General features: G+C 44.0%; 1 long non-coding RNA gene across 1 annotated transcript; it reads left to right on the top strand.

The window, feature by feature from the left end:
- The first annotated feature begins 142 nt into the window (after window positions 1-142).
- Window positions 143-26,833, top strand: LOC146428342 (uncharacterized). The gene is made up of 3 exons (XR_014856134.1): window positions 143-265; window positions 26,148-26,220; window positions 26,795-26,833. It is a non-coding gene; the product is annotated as an uncharacterized LOC146428342 (long non-coding RNA).
- The last annotated feature ends 812 nt before the right edge of the window (window positions 26,834-27,645 follow it).

Below are 27,645 nucleotides of genomic sequence, written 5' to 3'. Positions count from 1 at the left end.
GGTGGAGAAACAAAGCTGTGCACTGCCTTGCTTGTCCATTTTCTCTCACCTTGGGTGGTTATTCCAGCCCAGCTGTTGCATGTTAAATTGTTAAGCTGCAGTTCCTTACATGTCTGAATGGCAGGTGTGCTGCAGGCAGTAACTGCAAACCTGAGGCTGATGAGGTGCTCACAGTAACACCCAAGCACCTACCTGATTACTGCAGCCCTCCTGAGAGGAACTAGCCATGAAAGGGACATGTCAGAGCCTGCTCCAAGGGCAGGAGGTAGGAGTTAGCACTTGGAAACAAAACTGAGTTGGCCTCATTACTGAGTAGCCAGTTTTTGATAACTCCCATTCTTTCTGGCTCTGAGGGAAGGACTCAGTGTCCAAGTATTTCTAAGTCTTTTAAGGCCAGTTTTGATTTAGGAGAGAGGAGCAGGAAATAACAGCAGTCTGAGAGACAGGTAATGCCATTATGATGATATAAAACTAACAACAGGCACATCCTGAGTGACAGAATGAGGCTGAACTGTGTCTGGAGTGTGGCAGAATGGTACCTAACTTTCCATTTGCCTCCCTTGCCTCATGGTGGGATGTGCTGGAGGGAGCTGGAGCACCAGCAAGGGGTTGACAGGGCTGTGAAGGAAATAAATGTACCTGTACAGAGTGCTGCCCCCGTGGATGGCTGGCTATTAATAACGGTAATAACACATGCCAGGATGTGGAAGAAACATCTTTTGTAAAGTGCTGATCACTGCCACTATCTGGGGTAGAAACAAATTGGAAAAAACCCGCTTTCATTATTTTATAACACACAGTAATGCCACTTTTGTATTTTTCATTGCGTTTCATTGTGTTTAAATTTTGTGTGTGGGAGAGCTGTTTGTTTTTATAAAGGCCAGGCTGCAGATTGGCAGCTAAATTGGGGTGCTGTGGGAGGTAGGATGCTCAGCAGCCCCAGACAGCCATCACCAGAGTTAGCCAGAACAGAAAGGTCACAGAAACTTGCTGCTCTGGAGTTTTATCCACTGAGACATGTAATGGTCAACTTGTCCTCCCTCTGCCCCAGTTACACTGCAAAAGGAACAATTTGGAATGCAGCCCAAATCCCACTGGAACTATGGGGATGCAGATGGCAAGGAAAGCTGAAGGGGATTTCCTCCTCTCCTTCTGCCATACTAAATAGATATGATACAAAGAGAAAAACTTTCCCTATTCGTAGGAAGTAGGGGCAGGGGAAGAGAGATGAGCAGAATTTAGGCAATTCTTGGACCAAAATCTGTCCAAATTTTCTGCTGTTCTGCTGAAAGTGAGTTGCCTGCAAGATCAAGGGATGTCTGTCCCTGGGATTAAAGCACATGTGGACTCAATGAATTGCCTGATAATCCTAAGCATGTTGCACTGCTCTCTGCTCTGCCCTTTAACTCTACCACGGGTGAAGAGTACCCTAACAGCATGTTACAGGTATGTTACATGTATGTTACAGGTATGAGATGGCAAAGAACATGCCAAGCAACTTCTTAAGGTTTCAGGTCTCTTTTCCTCTCCCAGGCAGCAGCTGAAATGGCTCTGCTTTTTCCTGCTGTGCTTCACCCACCAGAACTCCCCTTACCTGTGTTATCTGTGTGGTCATAAAGAAATAGCAGTAAGAGACAAAAAAGAGGGAGTTTTTCCTTTTTCTGGGGCTGAGACACAAAGCTCTATGTGTGGTTTTCTCTTTTCTCTCTCCTTTTTTAACTCTTCTATTTTAAATGAGATGCACAATGCAAGGAGAAAAATCAAATTTAACTAGAAAGCCCTTCCTCCCCTCTGCCTTTCCGGCCTGGGAAGTGCAATCATCCCCGCTTTGATGCAAGAATGAATTCAGCAGCATGCATTTTTAAGTTATTATTTATTTAAAATGAGAGGAGATTACTTTCAGTTCAGTGCCAATTTCTAACTCAGTGAGAACAGCAAGGGGAGGAAATAAACCAGCAGCACTTTCAGAGGCAGCACCACATATATATATGTGTGTGAATATCCATAGCTGATAGAGGGGTTGGGTTCTGACCCTCATCCCCATCTCTCTTGCACCTACTGAGTCTTACCCACCTTGTGATGTACAAATATATTTGTTGTCTCTACTTGCAGCTTCTGAATCCTTTTGTTTGTTTGATATTTGTTTTTTTGCTAAATTTTCTGCTGTTCTGAGAGGTCCCAACACATCCTCCATCTTTCTCAAGGTTTGGGAGAATATGCTTAACCTGTAATCAGCATGACTCAAAATAACAACACTGTCTGTCCATGAAGCAAAAAGAAATAATGTGCCTTGTTCTGCTGCTCTCTATTCAAAGATAAATTGCTTTTCTTTCCTCTAAGAGCAGAAGCTCTCTTCTTTACTTTACCCCTCTCCCTGGTATCTAACACAAATTTAGGAGAAATCACATTCTCTGGTTTTTTTTATGGAGTTTGAGATGGAGAGGAGTTGTGTTACTGGGGAACCTGAAGTGTCTTTTATCATTGAGCTGTGGACCAAAAACATACAGCAAGAGCATGTATGCTCTGTATTCATACTGGCACTGCAGAGAGGAGTGTCTGTCTGCATCTTCTGCAGTTCTGCCATACCTGGAGGTTCCAGATCTCAGTCTCTGTGTTTTCCCCTTCTCTTGTGTTTGCTGACCTGCTGCACATGTATTTTTCTGAACTTGGGTGTCTCTATGGGCTTGGTGTAAGATCCTGTGTGGTTTTGTGTCCTTGTTGGTCTGGGATGCTCATATCTGTGAGTCTGAATTCTTTGGAGGAACAGCTTGGCTCCTGCTGAGGTGCCAGCTTTAGGTCAGAGTACCAACTCCAGAGCTGTACAGCCACATGCTGCAGCTTGTTTTATATTTCTTGAGCTCTAGGGCATCACCTTTCTCCTCTGCAGTAGAGCTAGGCTGGATTCCTTCTGCCAGTGGCAGTTCCTGAACAAAAAAATGTCCTTGCCTTCAAAACCATGCAGTTGTCATACCTGGAAGTGAGTAATACCTACCTCAAAGCTAGCAAATGGGAAAACAATTTTTGAATACTGCTGACACTGGAAAGCCCTGCTCAGCTGTGTGAGGCATTGTAATTTGTGGCTTTGAAGCAGGACCACCTCAGTTTCCAAAAACTCAAAAAAATATGTCTCTCATCTTGCTTTACTTCCATGGCTTTGAAGCTCTGAGGAATCCTGGGTGGATTGTTTACTCCCTGCTCACTCCATCTCCATCTTTTCCCTTTGTTTCTCCTTCCGCCTCTGCAAAGGTGTCACCATGATGAAGCTCTTGATGGATTCCTGGGTGACTCTCAGCCACTGCTGATGGATTGCTGTGCTTTTTGCTGCATGTTCCAGCTGTCTGTGCAGTTCACTCTGCTGGACTGACAGGGTCTATACATTATTCTTGGAAGGAAAGGTGCTCTGAGAGCTCTGGCCCCATTTGGGATGTGCTCATGTGACACAGCCTCACATACACCACTTGGACAGATTGGGGAGGATGGGGATCTCAGATGTGACTGCCAGGCTCTCATATGCCCCAATTTGGATTTGAGAGGGCTAGGTTAGAAGGATTGGGAACTTGCTGTTTGTCCTGCTGCTGTTTCCTTTCTGTGCACGGAATTTAAAAGGAAGGAGCTGTGATCTGAAGAAATTGTGGAGGAGAATTGGGCCAGCAGCTGATGTGTCATGCAGACACCTGTGGAACCTTTTCACAGAAAATGTGGATAGCAAGCAGGGAAAGGGAAGAGCTGGATGGTGCTGCTACCTTTTGCTTAGTCCTCCCTTTGCCTTTTCTTTGTGTGAAATAGAGGGAGCTGAAAATCACAGTGAAGAAGGAGCCTTGGGGGAAAGAAAAAGGGAATCCTAGCAAGGCAAGCAGGTCAAGCTGCACATTTGACTATCCCAGAATGCAAGAGATGCTCAATCATTGCCTGTGTCAGGAATTAGCCAAGGATGTCCCTGGGAGCCTCTGCAGCAGAGGCACTTCATCCTCCTGGTTCTCCATGGTGATGTCACAGACACCACTAGTTTTTCCTGTAAAGCATCTGAACATCTTCCTTGCAAATCCTGAAGTTATTTAATGGAAATTCCCTGGTTTCTTTACCTCTGGGTCTCAGGAGGGTAATGCCAGCCTCACTCTTTAACCACCACACCAGCTGTGGTCTTGTGCACATCTGGAGTTGTCCCCAACAATTGGGGGTCACCATTTTCCACAGGGTGGCAGCAGCATGCTTTCAATTTCCATGCTGAGGGATCCCACTTGGGTGCTTCTCTGTCAAGGTTCTGGCTGAGATAAAACCTGAGAAGAGAAATGTATCTAGAAGGGAGAGAAGGAATTTGCACACACTCCATGCAAGCAGCATACATCCCCATATGACAATGCTGAGAGACAGCAGGCAGAGCTACAATTCAGGATATTCTCCCTTCTTTCCAATGCAGCATGAACTTGCTTTCCACATTAACCCTAGTGGTTTGTTCCACCCTGCACAGAAAGCCCTCGGGGTGGGAGAGAGTTTCTCAGGGCTTGAAATTGTGAAATGACAGCTGAAATTTTTATTTTTATGTCTGGGTTTGAAATGATGGTGAAAATTCTCAACAAAAATACCTCATGAATATTCAATTACAGTGCCAGCAACACTTTGCAGTCATGGATTATTTATATATGAAATAACCAAAGCTTCATAAATAATAAAATAGCAGCAATCTCTGCTGTGTTTTACACTCCCCATATCCAGCATGGGGGTGGGGAGGATGTGTTTTTGTAGCATGTTTATGTGCTGTGTCAGCCCCTTGCAGGCTGGGAGCACTTGGGAGTACAGAGGCAGCAGAACAGTGTGCAGGTGAGGTGTAGATGTGCACAAAGAAATATCTCCTCTGCTCCAATCCTTGTGGGTTCCCCTGGCTGCAGAGAATTTATGGTGTAGCATGAAGCATATCTGGTTTTGAAGGCAGAGGAGGATGTGCAGAGGGAGGAAACTTTCAGACAGGACATGTTGCATTGCAAATATCAAGCATTTGGCTGCCTTTGGTGTGGTGTAGCTTCCTAGCAGCTGTGTGGCCATAAAATATGGGATATTTCCATATGGACTGCTGTCACTAGCAGGACATCAAGTGGTTTAAGGAAAGCAAGTTAAGTCTCATTTCTCAGACTTGGCCCTAACTGATCTGTGCTCAGTGGTTTCAAATCATCCCAAAAGCTCCTCGTTGGCAGAGCTAATGATTCCCTCTTGGGAAAGGCTCAGGTTGTGGGCACAGGTAGAGGACAGAGCATTCCTCTAGCCAGAGCAGCACCCACTTGCAGCTTCTCTCATTTTAGTAAAGCTTAATGTTTACTTGCTTTAATTCCCAGGATAAATCTCTCCTTCCCATTTCCCAGCTGAACAATGGGCATGTTCTCTGCAGCTTGTTATACCAGAAACAAGCGTGATTCTGGGTAATGGATAATGGAGCTCTTCTCCAGCCCAACCCCACTGTTCAGTCAATAATAAAGCAGAATAACACTCATTTCCTTATCACCAGGCAGCAACATGAGCACCTGAGCTTTGCAGGCTTCACTGCTCTCAGGAGAAAGGTTCTTCTGCCCAGATGCCTTTGCTGGGGAATTGTTCATTCCCCAATCTATGGGGATAAACAGAATCAATTGGGGAATTGTTCATTCCCCAATCCTAAAGGGATGAACAGAATTAATTGGGGAATTGTTCATTCCCCAATCCTAAAGGGATGAACAGAATTAATTGGGGAATTGTTCATTCCCCAATCCCATGGGGATGAACACAACTGAGCCCTCCATTCCCCACGATCTTCCCTCCTTTCCTGAAGATTTATGCTGAAGTCCTTCTCCCTGTTGCTCCCACTGGGAAGGACTAACTGCCAAATCACTGAGGGATGATTCATCACTCCAGTTTGGTGGCAGCATATTTATCCCCCCACCAGCCCACCCTGCAAGAGAAAAGAGATAAATTGCTGTCATCTCTTTTTATGGAACATATAATCAGGTGGTAGCATGGAGCGTTGCCTCGGCTCAAAGTCATTCAGGATGAATTATTCATTCCCTTAAAATGTCTTAAAAAGAAAGGGAAACGGTCTCCCTGTCACAGCATCTCTTCCTGGCATAGCTCTGGGTGGGCTTTGGTTAAGGAATGTTTGGCATGGGGTATGGAGAGTTCCCCACCAGGTCCCAGGAGCTTCTGCAGCTCTGATGGCTGACAAAGCTCTTCTGCAGTGTTCCCAGGGGAGATGAATCCCCCTGTTCGAGGTTTGGGATCCAAATGTTTGGGATCCAATTGTTAAATGTTTCTCAGCATCCTCCTGAGGGTTTGTCAAGGGGGCTTGGAGTGCTCTAGGCCTTTCTGGGCTGGATCTTTGCACATTTTACCTCCTCTTTAAGGTTCTCTTTGATTATCCCCAGGGGAAAACCTGTCCCTTGAAAGTTTTCCCCTCCCCAAAGAAAACCTGCAGTAAGCTCAAGAAGGCCATGGTTCTCTGAGAAAAAAGACTGGGATTTTTTTTTTTTTTTTTTTTTTTTTTTTTTTTTTTTTTTTTTTTTTTTTTTTTTTTTTTTTTTTTGGGTTCTTCTCTGTCAAGGTTCTGGCTGGGATTAAACCTGAAAAGAGAAATGTTTCCAGAAGGGACAGAAGGCATTTGCAGAGACTCCATGCAGGCAGCATACATCCCCACATGAAGCATCCTGACGATGTTAAAAGACAGCAGGCAGAGCTACAATTCAGGATAGTCCCCCTTCCTTCCATTGCAGCATGAACTTGCCTTCCATATTAAAATTTTTCAAAATGAGCTTTTCTGAAGGAGCCTGTGTTGGTTTTTGGCAGTGGAGGGGCACAGAGTGGCTTCTCTGAGAAGCTGCTAGAAGCTTCCACCATGTCTGGCAGAGCCAATCCCTGATTTTGTTAGTAATAAACTCACTTTGTACCTCTAAGTTGAGAGTGTTTTGCCCTTTAAATTCTGTCCATTAAATTCTAATGTCCTTGTTTTGGGTTCCTCAGTTGGAACTAACCAAAGCTTTGACTATTTTTTTCCTAAACCATCATATATAGTAAAAGGTTTTCTTGAAGAAAAAGTTTATATAAAAGCCCTGGAAGAGCAACCAGCAGATTGGAAGCATGGCTGAGGCTGCTGAGTCACTGGAGAGGAATTCTACATCTCCCATGGACCAGGCTTTTTACTGAGGTTTACTTGTCTTGCCAAAATTTTTACCCAAGACTCTCTCAGTATTTTTAGCACTTTGCTGAAAAATATGTTGTTTTTTTTTTTACCCACTGGAAAATGGCTTTTACTTGAAAATTTCCTAGAAAATATTAGTCATTGACAAATATGGACTTTTCATGATTCTCCATCTGGTTATTTGGAGTAATAATCAGTTTTTTATATTTACCAGAACAGAACTTTTCAGGGTTTTGTTTGTGTATTGAAAAATACTGATTGTGATTCTGTGCAAAGTTTTGAAAGAACTGTAAATCAGCTTTTTACATTTCCCTTCTCAGCTAGCAAGGATGAAGAAAAATGCTCCTTATACAGAGAAAAATCCTCTGTATCCATTTTCTCCATGTAACTGTTTTGATACTCATCTTCTTCCAGAGAAATTATATTGGGAACCAGAAGTTGCTGGGAGGAAAAAATCTTCTGTATCATTATCACTTGGAGCAAGAAGAGAAAAAGAATATATGTATATTCCAGTGGCTTTCAGGTAGGAGATGCAGCACAGGTGTTTCTGGGATTGCATTGTGGTTTGCTTTGTGCTGTTCATTCTTTTGGGGGAGCAGCTATTTTTTATTTGCTTTCCACTCATGTATCCTCACTTTAAATCCAATAATAGGAAAAAATTTTTCTTTCTGCTAAGAGCAAGGCCACGTGTCTGAGCTCCACTCAGGAGGCTGCAGAACTAGGGCAGTTCCCCTTCACCACACAGGTAATTCAATTTACAAGGAGTTTGCAGGGAAATGGCCAATGAAACACGAACTTGTTACGTCAATGGAGAAATTAGTTCTCAAAAAAAGCACTGCTGGAAGAAGTAGGGAAGGAAAAATGAGCAAAATGCAGTGAGAAGGGTTGTAAACACATTAAGCTGGGCTTCTTCAGTATCTGGAGCTGCCTCTGCTATAAATTGTATTGATTAAGAAACTTCTTTGAGCTACCTGCTGCTATCAGTTAATTTCCACTTACTGCTTCCTTTACCTGTTGGGCAGTTGATGATCTGACAGAACTGAAACCCAAAGTCTTCTTAACCTAGAGCTCCTCAGAGCTGGAAAACAGAAGAAAGTAATTTCCACTACAGAAAGAAGAAAGAAGAAAAAGCTTCTAACAAGAAATTTGGGGGAAAAAAAAAAGAAAAAATAATAATAAAAAAGCAAAGTCTAGCTTCTTTTTTCCAAATTGAGATCTCCAGAATCAGAGCAGCCCACATGATTTTCTTGGCTACAATCCAGTAAAATGAAAATGAACATTCAAGTTGTTGAAGAGGCTTTGGAAACCTCAATCTAAGCTTTAAAAAGTCCATTTACTTTCTCACTGCCCTGACTTCAGGTCATCTTGGGCTCTTGACTTCACTAACTGCTTTAAAACTACAGTGAATTTCTCACCTCTGTTATCCTATAGGAGTTTGTTTTTTTCTCTGACCCTCGTAAATCCCATTTTTCCCCTTCTTGCACAAAACCAGACAGGCAGAGATGCAGGGCAGGGTGTGGATTGTTCAGAAAATGTGCCCCTGGTGTGTCCTGCAGCACCATCACCTCAGGCTGCTGTCAGTTTTTCTGTGCTAAGCAAAATTGGCTGGATGATAAATGCTGAAAGAAACCTGATTTTACAGGAAATAGTTTTGGGAATCTGTGAGCTTTGTCTGCACAAGGCTGTTGATGTGACACCAATTGGCTTTGTGTTCTTAATGTGACACCATTGGTCCCAATGTTGGCATGTGGTGTGGAGGATCAGTTGAAGAACCAGTGATTTTGTTCAAAGGTTGCCCATTTCTATAGTGTTTTCTGTGAATTTGGCATGATTTGATCTTCTGGAGATCCTAGAGGAACGACATGGCACAAGCAATTTTGTTGTGCTGAGAAGTCAATTCCAGTCTTTCACAGCTGCAGTGAAAAGCTTGAACATTTGACCCAGGCATGCTTAGAAAAGTTTCCTGTTTTCTAAGCCAGTCTCAGGAGTTATAAAGTGTTTGACTTAGATTTGAATTCAAGAGACTTCAAGCAGCTCTAAAAACCAGGCTGTCAGCAGTACCTGTGTGTGTTGAGTGATCTCAGTGCCACTGATTCCACAAAGAGACAGGGAGATCTGAGTGCTTTCCAGAAGCAAATCCCTCAAACACATTTATCAGTAGGTGCGGCGGCTACTTCTGAAGTCATGACCAGAAGTGCTTTAAATGCCACAGGAAAGTTCATTCAGTGGGGAGAAGGGCTGTTTTGAGTAACACAGGAGATGAATTTGGGCTTCTGGAAGTCGACTCAAGCGAGGGGACGAGATGAGGTCTCTTCAGCTTTATTTGGGGTTACATAGGGGATAGGAGAGTTTGGAGAGACATCTGAAGAGCCCAGAACAAAGGCTCTGCAACAGGTTATAAGGGTACATAACTGGGTGGGTTTACAAGTTTTCAGAACAAATAGAAAAGTGAATACAAGTAATTTACAGTCTAAATTTACCAATGTCTAAACACTGAGATATGCAGGCGTCGAGTGGTTGGGGAGAGATAACAGCTCATACTATCTGTAATACTTTTCTGGGAGGTTGCTGGGATAATCCATTTCTTCTTCACTTTCTTCTGGCACTTCTCCCATTTCATCCCAATCCTCCACATTCTCAAGGGCACTGAGTTCTATCTCAGCTGCTTGGGCCGTAACAAGTAGGATCCTGAACTGCTGGCCAGGTTGGAAAGATCAGGGTTTTTACTGACTATACAAATGCTGGTGTCATTGGCACTTTGGATGATGCTTCAAGAGCTGGAAAATGTGGTGTTAATGCTCTGTGCCTGACTGCAGCAGTGCCCTGGCAGAGCAGACTTCTCAGGGCATTTTTACTTTCAGGGCACTGATTTGAATTTCCTGTGTTGTGACCATGGTTCAATATGGTGCAAAGGCACTAGCAGTCCTTCCAAAATTCTCCTTTTAGCTGGATACGTGGGTCTTTACATTTTTCCTTGTCTTGTGCTATTTTCTACTGAAGAGAGAGCTGCATTGTATTTACATGAACAAAATGAGACTTTTTAATGTAAAAAGCTTAACATGACTGTATTTTGCAAAGAGACATTTGACATGTTAAAAAAAAAGGCAGTCTTATTCTGGGGTTATGGTAATTTATTTTCACTTGTTAAGAGTGCAATATGAACTTGTTAATTTGATAGTGTTATGAGTGTTATCTTTCCATTTTAAATTGTGACAAATTCACCCCCAGGCATCTCACAGCTACTGCTCAACATCTTTCAATCTTGAAAAGTCATTGTGGAAAAGGAGATTTGAATCAGATCTGCCTGGTGCAAAATTAATCACTCTTTGTACATGAACTAAAGGAATTTGCTGACGTCCTTGATGAGCAAAGCACAGGTATGGACTATGTCCCTGATTAATATCTCTGAATCTGCCTGTCAGGGAGCAGTGCAATTCTCATGTGTAACTGAGAATTCTGCCACAGGTCTTCTGCCAGTTCATCTGCCTGGGGTGTGTATCTCCCAACTGCCATATTCAAATTGTAATGCCTCTAACAAGTCCTGAAATTACTGCCATGGGCTGAATTCCTTTGACCTTCTCTGTGATGGTCAGAGGAGGAGAAAGAAAATTCTGTTTGGATTCATTCCCTCTGCCAACACAGCCAGGCAGCCAGAATGTAAATAAATGCTGCCTACCTGGCAGGTGCAGCAAGGTTAGATTTGCATAAAGGGGACAATGTGAATTTCTCCTGTTTGTTGTCACCTCTTCTCTCCAACTGGGAATTCTAAGGCAGAGATATATGTCAGCTGGAAATAGCACTTCAGTGTCAGCAGTTAATCTCTTCCTGCTATGTCCCTTTGTGCTGCTCTTCACCACATGGATCAGCCAATCTCCCCTTCTGTGAAACTCTCATTACTGGCTTTACTGTTATTGCTTTGCTTACAGTCTTGATTTTCTTTTTATGTCTTCTGTATGTAAATTAAACTCTTCTCATCTGGTAAGTCACTGCTGAAATGGTTGTGCTGAAACAGCCTGCCACTGGTTTCACTCCCTGAATGGTTCAGTGTGTCCCTGCCCTCTGTTCCTGAGCCTGCATGGGTGAGGAATCTCAGAGACTCTCTGTTGTTGGGTTCATCACACAGCAATCTTGCTCAGGAACTGTTGGCTAATGGGGATGCTGCTGCTGAAAAGAATGAACATCTCATGAGTGGTTCCAGGTTTTCAAGTCTTTGGTTTGGACACTCCAGGATCTGCTGCTGGTGCACTCTGTTACACATTAGGATGGAATGGTGGAAAACGCTCAGTGATAGCAGGAACTCCCATTCCTGCTTCCCCACTTCCTCTGTTTTTAAGTTCCCCTGGCTGTTAGTACCCTGTTAGGAGCCAGAGGTCTGTTTAATGACTCTTTTGTCCATTACCATCTCTCTGATATTTTTTCAAGTTTCCCTCACTTATTCTGACTGTTCTTGGTAATCTGCTCTAGCTCTGGTTATCTTTCCTTCTTCATCTTCTCCTCCCTCTTCTCTTTCACTCACACATATCATTGCTCTACAGCAAACCTGCAGCTCAATTCAGATCCACCCTTATCTCTGTAATGTGAACAGCCTACATTGCTTTGTTTGTACCAAAGACACCTTTAAGTGTTCCTTGATTCAGCCTGACTCAGGCACAGCAGCTCTTCTCACTGCTTCCAAGGAGATTTAACCCATTCCAATGCCATCTCCCTTCTGCTTTGCCCATGTGCTACAGTGATCCTGTTTTCTACAGGAAACAGTTTTCTGCCTCTGTCTGCTCTCAGAAAAATCCCCAACTCCCTATGACTTGTTTCCTGGCTGGTCTAAACCAGACTCTTCTTCACCCTTGGAATAAATTGTGCAATTGTTTTGGTATTTCTCCAAGACCAGTTTAGCCCCTTTCTGTTGGCCTGAGGTGGAGGATGGCTTTCTGCTCTGTCTCCCCTTCTGTGATGTGTTAAAAATAACGTTGGTTCAGGCAGCCTCTCCAGGGCTGCTGCTGCTGCTTGCAGTAAGAGGGAGGAGATGAAAGAAATAGATCAGTAATTTGGTTCTAAATCACTTCCCCAACAAAGCCAGTGCTGAAGGTCACTTGTAATGAAGCTGTCGTATGGGTAAAGCCTCACAATCAGGCAGAGGAAAAGGAAAATGAGGCTGGAGATGAGTTCATGGCAATCTTGATTCAATTTCATTGAGGTGCAGGTGTTTGGATTGGAGTCTGGGATATTAACAGGAAGGTCAGGACAGAGAAACTGCTTGTGTGGAGTTTCTCTGCTGTGCTACAAAAGACTGCAAAAGAGCCCTTTGGTTGTGCTCAGCCCTGGCTGTATGGAAACCTGAGAGAAAGGTCACTTTGTGTGGGAAGGGGGAGATTGTGTCCTGCCTGAAAAGAGTCTGGGCATGGATTCACATCCTCTCAGAATTGCAGGATGGAGCTTTGAAGTTCCAGCTTGGAGAATCCAGATTCCTCCTCACAGCAGTGTGTTAGTGTGCAGAAAACCAGCTCTGATTTGCAGGAAAACTAGTGAATAGGGTTTCTTAATAAAAACCATTATAAATTGTTAAAAATGCCTTTTAAAAAATAATTTAGAATTTATGCTGTCAAAAAAAGAAATTAATTTACAAAAAAAAAAAAAAGTAAAAACATTGTGCTGGTTTGAAAGTAAACCAGTGAGAGAAATGAACCCCACACAAATACCTTGAGAGAGATTTCAAGCTGGAGCTGCAATTTAATAGAATTAACATCAGAGGTGAAGAAATCAGAGTCTAATAGGAAACTGAATACTAACAACTACGCAACTTGGGGCCAATGGGTTTTTTGTGGTATTTCTATCTTGTTCCAGGATGTAAATTATTGTTTGTCAAGTTTGACATTCTCTGGCTTCCATCTCAGGCTAGCAGCTTCTGGCTGTGGGCTGCCTACAGCTTTGGTGTCCTGATTAAATTTGTTGCCTCTTTTTAGAATTATTTCCCCTGGGGTTTCCCAGAAAAGCAGGGGAGTAGAGAGGAGTGGGAGTGAGGAAAGGAAAAACAAACAAGGCTCCCCTCCAATGCAGAGCCTTGAGAGTTACAGAGATGTTCCAGGGAGTGTGATGGGATGATCAGTCCTCCTGGTGGCCCTGCAGGGAGCATCATAATAACTGCTCATTGAAATCCATAAGAGGAGGTGTGAAATTCAGTGTGAAAGTATTTCCTGTTGGTGTCCCTGGATCTAACCCTGCTCCTCTCACCCACCACCTCAGATTTCTTGTGATCTCTGGAGAAGCCAGATCCCCAGCCCAAAGAGCATTATTTTAACTTGGCACTTAGCCCTTAACTCAGGGTGATGATTATACTGGCAGTGGTGGGAAGAGGAAAAGTGCATTTGTTGGGTTTACAGTGCCTGCTGTGCTTTTCATAATGGAAGTTCATTGGAAAAAGACTTCAGGAAAGAGAAACAGGAAGTCAATACCTTTCCTCTCTGGAGAGGCTGTTTGGATTGTGAGAGATTTCCATAGCTAAGTTCAGAAGGAGCTTTTGGAACTGCTAGTAAGGGGAATTTCATAGCATAACCACGGATTTCAGGAGGTATCCCCAACAAACAGTGGTGTATCTTTTGGGTGAAGTGTTCTTTGGGGAGAGCTTGGGCCACTGATGATGAAAAGGCATCAGTCATCCTTCAGAGCACTGTTTGAAAGTGAAAAACTGCATGAGGAGCCAATCATGTTGAGCTAGACTTCTAAATATCTGCCAGGGCTTTTAGGAATGAAGCCTAAAAGTAAAGTCTTGAGGATGTTTGTCATGGGTGATGCTATCATGTGTCTGTGCTTTGGACATCACAAAGCCAGCATCCTCAGAGAGCTTATTATCCCAACTCCTTGAACAACTGGCCACTCCCAGAGGGCTGCATGGAGGATAATCTAACAAGGAGCTGCTTGCTAGAGCTTTTCTGCTCTAACCCTCTGCCTCTTTGTGCAGCTCTGGACGTGTGGCCTTTGTTTGGCTAATGAAGGTGTCAGGGGCTTTGAAAGCTCAGGAAGCTCCTGGTGCTCATTACCAACCTCCTGCAGCAGCAGCCTCACTTAAATATCTGTTCTTTCATAAGAAACAAAAGGGTCAATGCAAAGTAATTTCACAGGGAAAACAGCACAGGTAATTAGACTTGACTAAACCTTTTGATGAGTGACTACACTGCAATCTGCTTTCCCAAGGATTGTGTTCATACCCTGGTGCAGCTCCAGACCCACATACAGCAGATTTGTCCTGTGGAAATGTATTTGCAATATGTACAGCTGATATGCACTATCATGCAAGAAATATTATTCTTGGTCATAACACTACATAACATTGCCCATGTGTGTAAGTGGTGATGCACACACATAACAGAGGTTTGGAAATTGTAAATAGTTAGTAACTCCCGTGCATTTTCTGCTTGTATTTGTAATTGCTTGTGTTTTCTGCAGTTTCAAAAGATGCTGGAGCCAAAAATGTTTGTTTGTTTGCTGGAATTTTCCATCAACACTCCTCTGTCCTAAGGGGTTTTTTAATTTTATTTATTTATTTATTTATTGTCACACTTGTGGATGACAATGCCTTTGTCAGCATCCCAAAAAAGCTTGTCAATGTAGTGGACAAATGTATAAACCTCTGAGATCTAACTTTGCATGTTCAGATAAACAATTGTCCTCAAAGCCTACTTCAGACTGGTGTTGTCTGGTGTTGCCCTGTAGCACAGCAGTGAAAATGGATCTCTTCCAATATTTTTTTTTTTAATCTGAATTTCTCCTGCAGAGGTTTTGTATTAGAAAATCCTGTCCTTGGTTGCAGTCTCATCTGTTAAACAATACACCTTGACGTCACCTATCCTCAGTCAAGCTGTGGTCAGTTGTTTCCTGCCAGAACACATAACTGGGCTGGGGAGCAAAGAGCAACTGTGGGATACAAAACCAACTCTCCATGGGACTCTTTACAAAGGTTTCTCACAGCAAGAGCTGATCACGTTCCCCTGAGCAACACAGATATTTAGAAAGGAGGTTTGAATTTCCATGGCAACAGGATTCTGCTGACTCTCCTAGTCTGTCACTCTCCAGATCTGTCTATCACCCCTGGTGCTCTGAGTTTCAAGGCCAACAATGTGTGATGGACAGAGGCTGTGCTGGGGTCAGACATCCTGGTCGAGGGAATGCACTGCAAACACACTGCACAGAGGCACTGAGGAGTTCAGATGGTGCTGGGGAATCCTCCAGCCTGGCTCACACATCAGTTACAACAGGATTTTCCTGGTTAAGCCATTATCTAGTTACTAGGAAGCTCAGAGGCATCATGTCACAGTGGGATTGTGACCTTGTCTAAGTCCTCTTGGCACCGAAACTGTGGGAAAAGCAAAAACTCTCCAACAACATTTTTAACGTCAGAGAGTCAAGGCATTACTTTATTATTTGGCCAGGATATTGTTCTGGCCAGGATGTGCCACAGAAATCATCTCATCCACACATAAGTGTGGATGTGCAGAGAGAATCATCATTCCGTGACACATGGATTTTACAACATTTCCCTCTAACTTTATACTGTAAAAATCCATAGAACTTCATTGGTTCATTGGTCTAAAGTTGCATAGCCTTTAGTATTTGGTTTTTGATTGGATCTGGATTTCTTTGCCTCTGATGCTAATTAGGTCTTCATTCCTTGGTTTCTTATCAGTCTTTTCTGGACTGGATGTCTCCAACAAACTGGTATGTTTTCTAACACTCTTATCTGAAAAGCTAAATTTTTTATGCACACCAGGTTATTAAATCTCACAGAGAAACTGAGGCAGCCCTAGGCAGTAGCTACTTTTACAGAAAATGCCAGAGCTAGGAGCAGGATGTAGTTGTTGTTTCCTTTATTCCCCCACCTCATCATGAGGAGCTATCACCTCTTATGGAAATGGGAAAGTAGAAGGTTATTTCTTGAATCACTTCTCAGAAGGAAAAAACCTTTCATGTGCACATACTCAAAAGAGAATGGAATATTGCTATAGTGGAATAAAGGAGAGTAGATATGGACAAATGAGAGGGAAGAGAATTGTGTGCCCAGAGATAAGGGTGAGGTGGGCTGAGGTGTTTTGTATTTCTGATGATTTCTGTATTTCTGGTGATTGAAGCAGTGGAGGAGGGCAAGAGCATCAACAGTGCTGTGAGGCTGAGTGTAAACTCAGAGGGAAAGGAAAGGTTCTTTTGTGGAGTTTGTCTGGAGTTCAGTGTAAGCTCAAAGGCTGGCATGAAGTTTGTTTCCCATGTATTTCCCATGATCTGCAGGAAAAACATGGGTAACCTGGAGGAAAATATTTACTGAAAGGGCTGTGCATTGCTGGAGCCAGAACTGGGGCAGAGAGGCTCTTTAAGGGGTTCTGTGATGATCCTGGAGATCTTTGCCAAGCTGCCCAGAAATGTCTCCTTTTGACATGTATACAAGCAGCCTGTTTTTCTGTTGTCAGAGAAGCCACTCCATGTGGCAAGCTGGGCTGGGAGGAGGAGCTGAAGGAGAAGGATCACCATCCAATTCAATGACCTATTCCATCCGGTGGGAACATCCTGGTGTGGCTGTGCTGCAAAACCAAAGGCTGGCAGGCAGAGCATCAGCCTCAACTGAGGGGAAAAAACCATCTGTGTCCCTCTTGGGACATGACAAACACTGTGACTGAGATAACCAATGAAGATATCACTGCTGTGTGCAAATGGGAGAGAGAGGAGAGGAGTGGAGAGAGCTGCATCCCCTTGGAGATTTGGGTTATCCTTGGTGAGCTGGTGTGCAGGGAGGCTGAGCAGCTGGGGGCTGGCAGGCAGCATGTGCCTCTGCTGAGCAAGTATGTTTATCTCTGGAGCTCTCAGAGATGTTTACGGCTCAGGAAGGGTGTAAATCTCATTGGATTCAAGTCCTTGGTGGGTAATTATTCCCTCCTTCTCCTGTCTCCTCTCCCCATGCCCTCCTGCCCTGTACATGAGGCGCTATTCACAGGCTATAAATGGATGCAGTGCTATGCCTAATGTGGAGAGACACCTTATAATCAGGTGAGGCACAGAGTGGGAGGTGAGGCACTGGGTGGGAGGCAGCTTGCCAGTTCCTGCTCCCTCCCACTGTAGTCAGTCCCTGAGCCTTCTATCATACTCATCTGTGGGAAGCTCATTTCTTCCATTTCCCCTTAAAATGACTTGTAGCCTATAAAGCCTGGAGCAGGGCAGCTGCGTGCTCAGAATCCTAAGGTGCTGTTCCTGACAGGAGAGGGTGGCAGGATGCAGGGAGGGAGTCTGTGCCACTCTAATTCCACATCAGGACTCTGGTTTGGCTCTTGCAGCTTATGAGGCTATCAAAGCTCTCACTTAATTACAACCCTAGCAATCAATCTTTCTTCCTATTCATTATGCTCCCAGCCAGGGTTAGCAGTATTTTTATTCTTGAGGCCTCAGGAGAATTTTCGACTTGTAAGAAATCACAGCCAACCCACAGTAACTGGTATGGGTTGTGTCTGCAGGACTGCATTCCTGCCCCATGGCTGCAGGAAAAGTGTGGGGCAGTAAATCTGGGGACATCTGGCCTTGTGAGGTTTGGTTTGGTTTTGCAGGTTCATTGAAAGGTCCCTGTGGCCAGAGAGGCAGATTTTTTGCTTTGCCTCGACTGACCATGACCAGCTGAATTGACAGAGCATGGCAGAGGCAGTTAGTTGTTCCAAGGCATTACAAGAGGGCTGAGCTGAGTGTAACACACCAAGTCATTATGGCATTATCTCTTCATTACCCACCAAGTGCTGCTGGAGCTGGGGAGGAGCACAGGGAGAAAGACAGAGAGGAGGGAAGCGGCTCATTAACTGCCCAAAGGAATCAGGCTGAACATCTCTTTTTCTCACAAGAGGCTCTGTCAGCACCCAAAAAGGACAAGTCTATTAGGCATTAGGCTTGTAACCTGCACAGATCCCTACCCCTGCACCAACTATCACACATGCAGTGCACATCTTGGATGCTCCCATACTGCAGGAACAATCATCTTCCCTTCCATCACTGTCACTTAAATTTAGAAACACACGTACCAGAACATGCTCTGTATCTACAGTCCAGCTCATCTGCTCTATAGGCACTGTTTGCAGCCACATCCAACTCAGTTACATCTAACAATCCCACCCTCCTAACAGAAACTAGGCACAGTGATTGGACCAAGCTTGCTCCCTCTGGACAGGGAGTTGAGTCTCCTCTGTGCTCACACTGTGCATCCCAGTGCATTCTGTCCCCTCAGCTGTGAAATCTGCTCCTATGTGCATGCATTCACAAATATGTTCTTGCCTTTCCCTTCCTTCCAGTGATCCTTTTTCCTGGTTCCCATGAGTTCTGCTGGCATGCACTGTGGCTCCTGCAGGTTTTCCCCCACCAGGCCCTTGCAGCAAACACAAGGACTGGCAGGCTGGGCTGGCACCAGGTCTAGGTGACCTTTCTTGAATAAGACCCCTTTCTTGGGAGCAGAAATAACATGCAAGCTGCATGTTTTTCTGGATGAAATGTGGGAAACATTCCCAGTGGTCTCTCAGCTCTCCCAACAGCTGCTGAACTCTGCCTGCACTGACTTTGCAGCACTCCTTATCCCTGCTGCCCTTCCTTTTTGGGCATGGATCAGGAAACCATTAACTTGTTTACTCTATGCAAGCCCCAGCCTCACAGACATCTTGCTGGACAATATATCAACAAAAAGCATTTGGCAAGATTTATGGAGCTGTTGCCAACTGTGGACTGTGGAAAGTAAAAAATCTCCTTTCTTAGGTAATAAAATATAAAACGGGACCCAATTTCTCTCCAGGGTAGGAATCATTATGTTTGACAATGCTGTAAAACACATGGTGCTACAGCATGGGGGTGAGAGGCAGAGTTAAAGCTGCCTTTGGAAAGCTCATTCATTGCAAAGCTGGGATGTGTGAGTCATTGCAAAATAACACAGGAAGGGTCTGGAGTGGAGAAGGTCTCCCTTCAGCCTTTCTCTTCTCTGAAAGGACTGGAAATCCCTTTACAAGCTTTGCACAGATTTTCTGAAACTGATTTTAAATTCATTCCACTAAATTGGAGCAAGTACCATGGGTGTACACAGCACGACTGGTTTGCTCCTTTATTAAATCAGTTTAGCTTAATTGGCTTACAGAATGGTTAACCTGATGAAGGACTTTTCACTTGTTCAACAGCACCAATTAGAAATCAGGCCTGATAAACCTGAATCCTCCTTGTGCCAGAAACTCTGGGCTTTGTACAAAGACTGTCAAAGGGGGAAAATAAATAACAGCTCTGAGATGATGAATTTCCCCTTCTGTGTCTGCCTGTTTATCCTTTGCTTTGTCTACCCCAATTATTTTGCTGGTCTGTATGCACTGTGCATCTCTGGCAATGTTACCATAGTGAAAGGCTGGCTACACGATTTTGATTTAAGTTACACTATTCTAGGGAAGACCTATATTTCTAAAATCTGTCTGAGGCAAGGGAAAGAGGAGGTGTTATGTCAGGCAGGAATAGAAAATGAAGGAGAGCTGAGAGATGTAGCTGTAGGGCTCAGCCATTCCCCTGGGTGCTGAAGGTGGGGGAAAAAGGTGTTTGTATGATTGAGGAACAAAGGCACATGATCCCCTTGGATGGTCTGAAGAAAATCTCTTTATTTGCAAGAAACCAAGCCTTTTATACTCTCCATTTAGGTGGGCTAGGCATGGATTGGCTGTGCACATTGTCAATCACCATCCCATCCAGTCACCATGCACTGTCCACACACCTCGCTGACCAATCACTGCCTGATGCAGGAGGTGTCCTTTTGTGCCCAAGAGTGAACAGAAAGGATCAAGATCTGAACAGTAAGGCTTTTATCTATCTCCCACAGGTGTTCACAGCAGTGTCTTAGTTTGAAAGACAGGTGTTTGCCAAGGAAGGCAGGAGCCTCCCTGAGAATAGAGAATATGACCCACCCTTCCCTCTGAATAATTATAACTTTGAAATCAAGGGGTTTTCAGGCAAATGACGTGGGAAAAAGGAATAACAGTTCTTTACTACCATTTATAACAAGGCAATAATTCAGAAACAATGACTTAAACTGATAAAGTCAGAATACAACCTGCCACCCTCTCAGTCAGGGTGATGGTGGCAGTCCAGCTACATGGTGGCTGCAGTCCCGTTGGAGTGATGGATGTGGTCTTGTTGAAATGCTGATCCTGCAGAAAGGTCTGGTTTGTCTCTGGAGGTCCAATGGTGACTCTTGAGCTCTTTTTCTCTGGGAGTCCAGTGGAAATCCCCTGCTCCAGTGTTCCAGAGTCTCAGTTTATATGCAGGTGGGAATGTTCAGTTCCTCCCCTCTGGTCAGAGCATCTCACCATGGGATGATGTAATCTTATGAGTCATTCCTGGAGACCTTGATGGTCTCTTAGCAGAGATATCCCCCCTGAGGGTGATAAAGAGCACTGCCCCACCTGTTTGTAACAGCTTATGAAGATGGTAATAGAACATCTACTTTTGGTTACACCTTCTATGTAACTACAACAACCAGAAATACAGTGCAAAGAGCATTATCTCCTCCCCTGTGCTCACAGAGCATGTGTGCTCAGCAAAGCTGTGTCTGCCCACTGGGAGAAGCATCTTTTAACTTCATGTCAACATTTGCAATTCTTAATGCAATCAGATTGCCTCAGGACTGAAATCCTCTGTGTTTCAGGAAATTCAGTGTAAATGTAAAAGGCAGTGAGATCACCTTAGGCCAAGACAGGAGGGGCTTTTGGTTTACCTTGGCTTACCTTGTATGAGCAGAAGAGAGAACATTCCAATGAGTAGCTCCTTTGACTGTATTAGTGGATACAGGTGTTTACTTGATTTGGGACGCTGTAATCACTGACAGCTCCCAACAGCAAAGTAACCAAATTTTGAACAATTTCTATTCTGGATTGATGGTTTTGGTTACCACCATTAGATGGCCAAGATTCCTCTGCTCCTCAGCAGTGCACATTATTGTTAGCTTTTTCTTTTTCCAGTTGTTTCCTTCTTTGATGAATAACTTATTTTAATGAAATACTCTTAGGTTCTGCTTATCTGGTGTAAATGTTTTGTATCCAACTAGAATATAATTTATACCAATATTGAACATACCATATAAGCCTGTAGTACACATCTCACTATGTCCTAATAAGTCTCTAAAATATGGACTATATGTGCTAAATTTTCACATGGTCACAAGCTAAGAACAGACTATTTGAAGGAGATAAGCATTCCCTAGATACCTCAAATGCTGCTGTTTGGGAATTCTGATCCATGTAGTGATGAACTGCATCTCCCCACTACAGTCTCCCCTTGTTTCTGCCCTGCTCCTTCCTCAGTCTGTGCTTTGCAGATCACAGACACTTTGGTAAACATGCAACAAGATCAGTCCCCACTGGCTCTGAAACATTTTCACATTTTCCTACAGCAGCTGCTACAGAATAGGTAAGTGTATTACATAAGGCATTGACTGCCAGTCAAAGGCAGTGTGTGAAAGACAAAGCAAAGAACCCTTAAAAACAAAGGAAAAAGAGGTGAAAGGACCACACTGAGGGCTGTAGCTTCTTGTTGGACAAAAACTGGTTTTAGTGTAGAATCCTTTTATTTCCCCTGGTTCCCCTTATCCTCTCCCACATGGTATCTCCCTCTCTGATAAGGAACCTGCTCTGGGGTTTATTCTTTACTATGCAAGCTTGTCATGTCTGTGTTTAATGAAGTTTAATTATCTTCTGAGATTCAATGAATAATTATAAATCTCTTCAAGATGCAATCACAAGGACTTCATGGTTCATTAACAGTGGGAAATCAATTGTAATTCACCTAATCCCTCTCTCCTGACCAGCCATATGCTTGTCGCTCCTGTGCACCTTGTTGTTCCTCCCTCGTTTCAACACCAGGGAATACATTAATCTATTTTTCTATCAAACAAGGTATACTTTAGGGTAGGGGTGAAGAATGGTGGAATGCAGGATGTGGAAGCTTAGACAGCAATGTCAGATAAGCCTACCAGTGAGCTCTGTGTCATGCTGAGGATGCTTTGGAGGTGTCAGGAGGTCCAGAGTTCTCAGTTTGGAGATGCTCACCTCTGAGAGTGCAGTGTCCCCCGGATGGAAATTGTCTGACTGTGTACATCTTGTTCTCCTCTCGATCTGGTCTTCAACTTGAACTCAAGTTACAGATTTCCCTGTTGAAAACCTCCTGAGATCTGTGAACCTTTGCACTATTTGAAAAGTAAGGTCTGAAGGTTTATTTTTGTTGGGACTGAAAAAGCTGGAGATGTCAGCCCTGGCGCAGGAAGCTGCTCAGTGCTATCTTTAACTTTCCAAACGGCAGGCAGCATGTAAAACCAGCTGCACAATCATCCTGGAGTGACCTTTCTGACTGAAATCTTTAACCTTTCTGCACAGTTATAGATACAAGTTTTTACCGAATGCAGAAGAGATGGTTGTTTTAATTTTTTTTCATAAAGGTTAAAAGATTGAAAAATAAAAGAGAAAGTGAGATAGAGAAAGAGGGATGGAAATTAATGCAGTTGAGTTGCAGTTTCCAGCAGCCCCAGGAGAGCTCTGCAATGAAGATGACATTTCCATACAATTGACATTTCCAGGCTGGAGCAACTTTCTGATTTGCAGCTGCTCGTGTGCAGAGACCATCATGAAGAGGATCATTAGTTTCTCATATTCATCAAATGGGATTTCATTTTCCCCCATCCCCACATTCCCCACATCTCCTCCCCAGCACTGGCACAAGCTCTGAACTCTGCCTTTCCTTCACCTTCTGTAGAGGTGATCTTTGCCACACCTCCTGATTTTTCAGCTCTCTGTGGAGGATAGTGGAAATGAGAACTTGCTTTTTGCTGGAAAGAGGGATGAGAACAATGGCTCTTGTGATTTCAGCTTCCAGTTTTGGGAGTGAGTTGTTTTGTGTTTTTCCATTTATTTGTATGTTTGCTGTTTGTATTTGTGTGGGGAGCTCTTCTTGGCAGAAGCTGCTCTACAGCACTACAAGAACTCCTGGCAGAGCAAGGCTTTGTGGCTTTCAGGGTCTGCAGGCTTGTAATCATCTTCCAGCATCTTACACACAAGTCCTTCATGGGTGGTGCTTCCTCCTGGCCACAGGTTGCTGTGGAACAGAGCAGCTTGTCTTCCAGATTGTAGAATTCTTTCCAAAGTGCATGTACCAAACTGGAGATGAATGCTCCATGACACTTCATCACTTTCAATCTGCTTGATTCAATTTGGATGAGTAGAATACACATCTTCAGCTGAATTACTCCTCTTCAATAAATATGTTGCTGCAGTAATCAATTGGCACGTAATTAACAAACAATAGCTATCTTATAAAATCAAAATGAAATGCAAATCCATCTGGATTTGTTTAGATCTACGGTGATGAGTTCTTTGCTTCCCTTTCAGCCATTGCTCCTCTCAAGCAGGAGCTGCTGCCCTGCTGTCAGTGGGTACAATTATTGACCTGCTGCCCTCCAGGGCAGTGTTGAGCTCATGTTTCATGTGTGCCTCGAGCCTGCACAAGTCACTGTGGGCCAAGCTGGATCAATTCAGGTGGCAGCTGGCAGCCACGAGGCACAAGAGATTTTATTAACCCTCTAATCCTGGAGCTTCCCTCCAGGGGCACTTCAGAAAGCACAGAGGGCAAGGCCAACCCTTTCTATCCCCTCCTTGCCACCAACTCTGTGTCTTCTGTCTTTCCCTGAAGCCATGGCTGTTCCCAGCCTTTGTCCCAATCCATCTTTGTGCTGAGTTAGTGCAGCTGCATCATCTCCCTGCACTGCAGGCACAGCTGCTCTGTGAGTAACTCTGTCCTGTCAGTGTCCTCCCTTCACTACCTGGCTGGGAGCCCTGAGGGAAGGAGGGAGGGAGGGAGGGAGGGAGGGATGGATGGATGGATGGATGGATGGATGGATGGATGGATGGATGGATGGATGGATGGATGGATGGGAGCAAGCTTGAAATGCCAGCAACTGGCTTTGGCAGCAGTCAGACAATGTTATTGTCCTGTTCAGCTGTACTGCAAAATTGGATGTTGAATTAGATAACACAGAGGTAGAGACAACATCTAAGTCACAGTTGCCCTGCATTGCCATGTAACATTGATATGCAGTGATCAGTTTCTGCTGAGAAGTGGTTGTGTTCAGTGGTGAATGAGCTGATATTTACCTGGTGCCATCTGGGGCATTGAAACAACACTTGAGACACTTGAATTGGTTTCTGACTTGGCCAGTAATCTTCTCTAACACCTTTAGCAAGTAATTTAATCTCTCTGTACTTTCATTTTCCTGTTTGTAAATGCCTATAATGACACACACTTTCTGCTGAAAAAGCTTCAATATCCTTTGCTGAAAAGAGCTGTGTTCTCTTTAATATCGTGTAGTTTGATAGCTTGCTAGAAAAAAAAAAAGACACTACAGATGCGATTATTAGATACAAGTTTGATAAGTGTTGACAGATTGTTATTAGCATGAGAGGCACTGGAAAGCATTGCTTGCAGAGTTTGACCATCAGGGGTAAATTCCTTCCTGTAAATGTACCACCCAAATCTTACTTGAAGCATGGGTTACCTTTTGACCCTGCTTACACTGAGAGACTTGATGACTGACAGAGAACTTAATCATTTAAGAGAGAAGCTGCAGATTGAAGTGGCATGCTGGTAGATAACTGTGCTCCAGTTACACAAAATAACAGGAAGAATTTGATGAGTGGTCTTCCTGTTGTCTTAAATGTGTCTAGAAAAGGCTACTCCTGTAAAACTTAATTGCCTCTGAATTTCTTTCAGAGCAGAGATAGACATTCATAGAATGACAGAAATACTTAAATATCCTTTAGAGAAGAAGTGTCAAGCAAAATGGAAACTTCTGCCTTAAATTTCCAGACTAGGCTCTCCAGACTATTCACACAGTTTTTAATGAACTGATGGTTCTGTTTTTGACATCTTTCAGGTGCAAGGTAAATTAGTCAAGAGAACATCTCAGGTATTTCACTATTTCTGGCCATACCAGAAGTGGGTGTAGTTTTCCATGTATGAAGGTAAAAAGAGAGAGGGAGAGATGACCTTCCTTCCCCATAATTTGATAACACTTTGGAATATTTCCCACCAAGGAGAATGGCTGCTTGTCTCATTTCTTTCTTGCTTTTTAGCTGCTTTCACCATTTTTAGCAGGGTGAGGTAAGTGTAGCACAGTCTCACTCTCAGAGGTGACAGTTCACACCTGCTTGGCACTGTTACACACTGTAGGAACAAGGTGAAGAGCCTACAAGGGCAGTGCCTGGCAGAAGTTTGCTCTACATCCTGAAAATTCCCTGTCCTGGAGGCTCCATCCTGCTCCTCTGTGGGGGATAGGAATCAGGGATGGCTTGTGTGACAAGGAGGAGCTGCTGTCTGGGAATCATCTCTATTACAAAGCCATCAGATCTGTGTGTGAAATAGCAGCAGATCAATTGTTTCATAAATAATTAATGCATTCCCCTCCCCTTGGGCAACTCCAAATCTATAGCTCAGGAATTAGATACCACAGCTCAGCTCTGTTCAGATATTTGTGTTTCTCACGGCGCTGCACATGCTATTGGGAACATCATCCACTGCAGAGATCTCCTTGTCTTGTGTTGGAATCCCTGGCAATTAACTTCTCTGTGAAATGGAGCATCTCCTCCTGTAGCTGCTGGAGAATTCTGGTTTGAGCTGTTTAAATGGATGAATCACCAGCTTGCCCCCTCAAATCCTGCAGCTGTCTCATGTTCTCCCCTTTTGCCCAGAACTGTCACACTCAGTGTGTCACCTGTGTAGGATGAGAGAACAAGAGATGCTTCAGATCACCACCAGTGCCGTTGAGATCAGAATCAGATCCTCTGTGGTGTGCTTTGCAGAGCTTTAAATGCTTTGCAGAACTTTAAAAGGGAACAAAGGCTGGTCTGTCCTTCTTTGCAGAGTGATGGGCAGTGCCAGAGCTGGGCTTGAGCTCTCTGTGGGTTTCTGTGTCTTTCAGTGGAACATCAGGACTCTCCAGATGTGCATCCAGTGAACAACTTTTCCCAGGCTATAACAATTCTGATATCACAGTAAGGAAAAATAAGGTTTTCTTTCAATTTCTGATCGTAAACAACCTGCTCCTGGAAGTGGTGCTGGGATGAGAACAGATGAGCAGCATAAAACAGATTTATGCAGCATAAAACAGCAGCCCTGCAGTGTGGCCCAGTGGGTTGTGTGGTTCTGGGGAATTCCAGTGGGGCTCTCTCTGCTGTAAGGACTGTTAGATTAAAGGGAAACGAGGACATTCAAAAACTTAGTCTGAGTTACTACAGCTTTCTAATCTTCTAATATCCTGAAATACTGTTGCAAACTATCTGGGCACTGGACAGAAAGAAAACAGACTCTTAAAATTTCTAAGGCTTAAAGGAATATTATCATTATTTTATTTATTATTAGCAGTCACTGCAAACACTAATTAGCAGCCTCCAAGGGGAATCTGCTAGCTGTGCATCCTGCTGGGCTTGATATCTACTGCACTCATTTTGTGTTTAGGTTGATGTTTTAATTAAACTGCCCCCTAATTATTTTAATCAGCTTTTAAATAATAACTTTCCATGGAACCACTCAGATCAGCAACTAATTGGCTCCCTTCTGTTTACACAGGTCTGGCTGGCTCAGACAAATGTGGCAATGGAATGGCAGGTGGGTTTGGGAAGGGACTGCACTGCCTTTCATCCCCTGTGCTGCTGCTGTGTTTGCCTTCAGGAAAATGAGTCACCTGCAGGGGTGAGATGGAGATGGCTGTGCTGGCAAGTGCTTCACCATTTATTCATGTGCTGTGCAGGATGAGGGTACTCTGTGCTCATGTTTTAATGAGTTACTCCAGCTTCTGATCACTGGCCCAATGGCAAACTATTCTGTTTCTGTGTTCACACAGTTTGGAGTCATTCAATAATAATAATCAAATAAACAATGGACCTTGATCCTGGCTGACCCAGGGTCAGTCCTTGGCACAGACAGTGGCACTGATAATGTGTGCAGTGGTGTTACAATCTGGTTTAAACACAGAAAAGCAGAGGAACCTAAGTCTCTGTGAATGAAATGGATCAAACCCAGAAAGGTTAAAAATATACCCAAAAGAGGTGATCAAAACCAAACGAGGTTAGATGTTGATTTTGATTTAATAGTAAAAGAGGCAAAAGGGGGGGGGGGGGGGGGGGGGGGGGGGGGGGGGGGGGGGGGGGGGGGGGGGGGGGGGGGGGGGGGGGGGGAAGGAAGGAAGGAAGGAAGGAAGGAAGGAAGGAAGGAAGGAAGGAAGGAAGGAAGGAAGGAAGGAAGGAAGGAAGGAAGGAAGGAAGGAAGGAAGGAAGGAAGGAAGGAAGGAAGGAAGGAAGGAAGGAAGGAAGGAAGGAAGGAAGGAAGGAAGGAAGGAAGGAAGGAAGGAAGGAAGTGTTCATGGGGTGCTAGGGGGACAGGGAGAGAGTGACAGGAGTTAGATGGAAATGATGAAGGTT

Source organism: Lichenostomus cassidix, chromosome 21 (genome assembly GCF_008360975.1).
Source record: "Lichenostomus cassidix isolate B80296 chromosome 21, HeHo_3.0, whole genome shotgun sequence".
In the NCBI taxonomy this organism is placed as follows: Eukaryota; Metazoa; Chordata; class Aves; order Passeriformes; family Meliphagidae; genus Lichenostomus; species Lichenostomus cassidix.
The sequence above is the reverse complement of the archived record's forward strand: the minus strand, read 5'-3'. Positions and strand labels throughout refer to the sequence as shown.